The sequence below is a fragment of the Equus asinus genome, chromosome 6 (genome assembly GCF_041296235.1).
Source record: "Equus asinus isolate D_3611 breed Donkey chromosome 6, EquAss-T2T_v2, whole genome shotgun sequence".
In the NCBI taxonomy this organism is placed as follows: domain Eukaryota; kingdom Metazoa; phylum Chordata; class Mammalia; order Perissodactyla; family Equidae; genus Equus; species Equus asinus.
In genome coordinates this window covers 99,738,316-99,741,477 of record NC_091795.1, presented here as the reverse complement: position 1 = coordinate 99,741,477, position 3,162 = coordinate 99,738,316, and positions in this window count along the sequence as shown.

The window sequence follows — 3,162 nt, the reverse complement described above, 5'->3', positions numbered from 1 at the left end:
ATTAATTTTCAATTTATTAACTAGCCACGTATGGCTAGTGGCTTCCAGGTTGGAGATCGCCGGTCCGGACAAATGTCGTCATCCAGCTCTGTGGCTCCTGAGCCTGCCCTGCCCCCTGCTCTGTGCGTGCCATCTCTCCTGCAGCTCCTTCTCGATTCCCCGCTCCCAGAGGAGCTCCTGAAGCTCACAGGGTGTGTGTCCTCAGTGCCCGTTGTGCCGTGAGGATGTCTCCATTACCACCATCACCTGTCGTTGTACCTGTACCCTGCCCTCCACTGTGAGCCCCTCGAGAGCAGGGGTAACCCCACGGCTTGGCCCGCTGCCTGACCATCCCAGGAGCCCTGCACACAGTTGCTGAGTGAATAAATACACAGCGGAACTAAGTGTGCTTATCCAACAAACCTGATGTAGCAGTTCCCTGTGCCAGCACTACGCTGAGCGTTCAAATATCCACCACATTTGGGCACATCTGGGTTGGAAATATCGTTCACTTCCCAGCTTTGTTGGGTTAGACAATTTACTTGACCGCTCAAAGATGCGTTTTCATCATTCGTAAGATGTGAATAATACCAAAATCACAGAGTTGTTCTGAGGATTAAAATGAGATAAAGTATTTGAACCATGCATGATGTCATTGCAAACTCGTGACGAATGTTAGTAAATTTCTCCTTCCGCACATCTTCCTCCTTGGAAGGTTTTAGTCCCTTTTAGGGAATCAGTATTTAAAAACACAAAATGAGTTAGGAAACATTATGCACTCATTCGTATATTCAACAAATATTTACTGAGCATCTTGTATGTGCCAGGCAATGCACCAAGCTCCAGGGATACGCTAGTGGACAGAACAAAAATCACTGTCCTCCTGGAGCGTACACCTAATTGGGAAAGAGGACAAAATTATAAACAAGGTAATTACATACTATGTCTACCTGCCATAGAAACAGAGGCAGACGGGGTTGGGGTGTCAGACGTGCTGTGGGAGTGGAGATGCCTCTGTAAATAGCGGGTATTGTAGCTTTGCTGTAACAGCTTTACTGCGAAGGTGGTAGTCAAGCAAAGGCTTGGAGAGAGGTGAGGGGTGAACCGCACAGATATCCCGGAAGAGCATCCCAGCAGAGGGAACAGCCATTGCAAAGTCACGGAGGGCAGACATGACTGTCACGTGCAACAGTGAGGAGCAACAAGGACTGAGTGTGGCTGTAGTAGAGTGAGGCGAAGAGGAAAGAAGAGGTCAGAGAAATGGCTGCCCAATGAGGGAGGGTCTTGTGACCACTGTAAGGAGACCAGTTCTCCCTGAGTGAAAGGAGAACCACTGCAGGGTTTTTGACAATCTGACTCTTGTTTTCCAAAGTGCCGTGTTGAGAATGGACTATAGAGAGGGTGGACATGGGAGAGCAGTTGGGGAACGTTAATGATCCAGGAGAGAGACGATGATGGCATCTCCCCACCCCTCATTCTCTCTCTTTGTGCGTGTGTGTAATGGGTATAATATGTATAACCTTTATTGTATTACATATTGTATTGTAATGCGTATCATCTTTATAAAGATTTCAAACATGTACAGAAGTAGATAAAAATGTATGGATCCTCCATGTACCCATCATCTAGCTACGACAATTATCAACTCATGGCCAACCTTGTTCACCTATGCCCTTACTCCCTTCCCTCCTTCTTAGATAATTTTGAAGAAAACTATCCAGATTATTTTAAAGAAACTTCCAGGTATGATATCATTTCAAGGTTCTGAATCTAATTTGAATGTAGATGTGATTTTCCCACAGAGTGGATTGAGGTGTAAGGGAAAGAGGAGACGAGTGAAAGACGACTCCAAGGTTTTTCCTTGAGCAGCTGGGAGGATGAGTTGCCACTAGCTGAGATGGAAAGACCGAGGGTAGATAGAGCAGGGCTAGGAAGAGCGGGAGCTGAGTGTGGGACACGCCAGCCCTGGGGCACGATTAGACATCCAAGGGGAGATATTTTGAGTTGGTGGATGGAAGTCCAGGAAGGTGATATGTATTTGGGGATGATCAGCACATGGATGGTATTAAGAAGCAGGAGACTGCTGAGCTCTCTGGAGGGACATGTGCAGAGAAAGAGGAGAGTCAGCTCAGCCTAGGACACTAGCCCGCAGAGGTCACCGGCAGAGGAGAATGGCAAGGAACAGCCTCTCAGGTTGTAGTTATCACCAAATCACTCTGCAGAGATTGGTCCAAGTGACTCTCCTGAGAGCAGATCATGGGGAAAGTAACCATTTCATAGGGAAGAATGTCATTTTATGATTAATTGTATTCCTGCAATTTCAAGAGAGAGTTGATATCATCTCATGTCCATTGACTGTTTATATTTATTTTGTGAGTAAGAATAATTCTTAATGAGATATTAGTTTTTATGTAGTTTTCTCTATTCACCATGAGGAGGTAGAGAAAAAGGTTGGTGACAAATGCTCACCCATTGGCTCAGGAGTGGGGCGATCTCGGCAGTCCTGTCTCCTCTGGCCTCCCTCGGCACCACTCTCCATTTCTCCGTCTCTGCTTTCTCAACTCTAGAGTAAGGATGCGGGGGAGCTGGATTCCATTATGTTAGCTCCATGATGATATGACAGGTGGTCTTGAATCCTCCTGGATGGAGAAATCTCTGTGACTCGGTCTCTGGTTGTTCCAGAGCGTCGCTCACTGCGTGCGTCTGTGGGCATCTGTTTCCCACTGGGTGGGGAGCCCTGTAGGCAGGGTGTGCCTTCTCTGGACCCCATTTCTAGCCAGGGCCTGTCACCCAGTTGCTCAATAAGTGTTTTTTGAATGGATCCAAAGACTGTTAAAAGCAAATTATTCTTTTCTAAATTAAAATATTTCCCCCCTTTAAATAATGAAACTTTGCATTTTGTGGCAGTAGGATGTGTACATTTTATTCTTAAATACTTCAGAAGGAAGCTGTGCTCTAAATTCCTCCCATTTCCGTGTGTTTGGGCAAAGTCACCTTTTAATTCAACCTGTGAGGATCCTTGAGTGGGAGGGCACCTGCCATATCCAGTTGACAGTGGTGTTGTCTGAATGTCCCAAGTCTTGGTTTTGGGAGCCTGGATGAGGGCCTCACTCGCTTACACATGCTCTGCTACCCTTTGCACCCAGAAGTTGACCGAGTCTGCCTTTCTCATTGCCAGGAAGC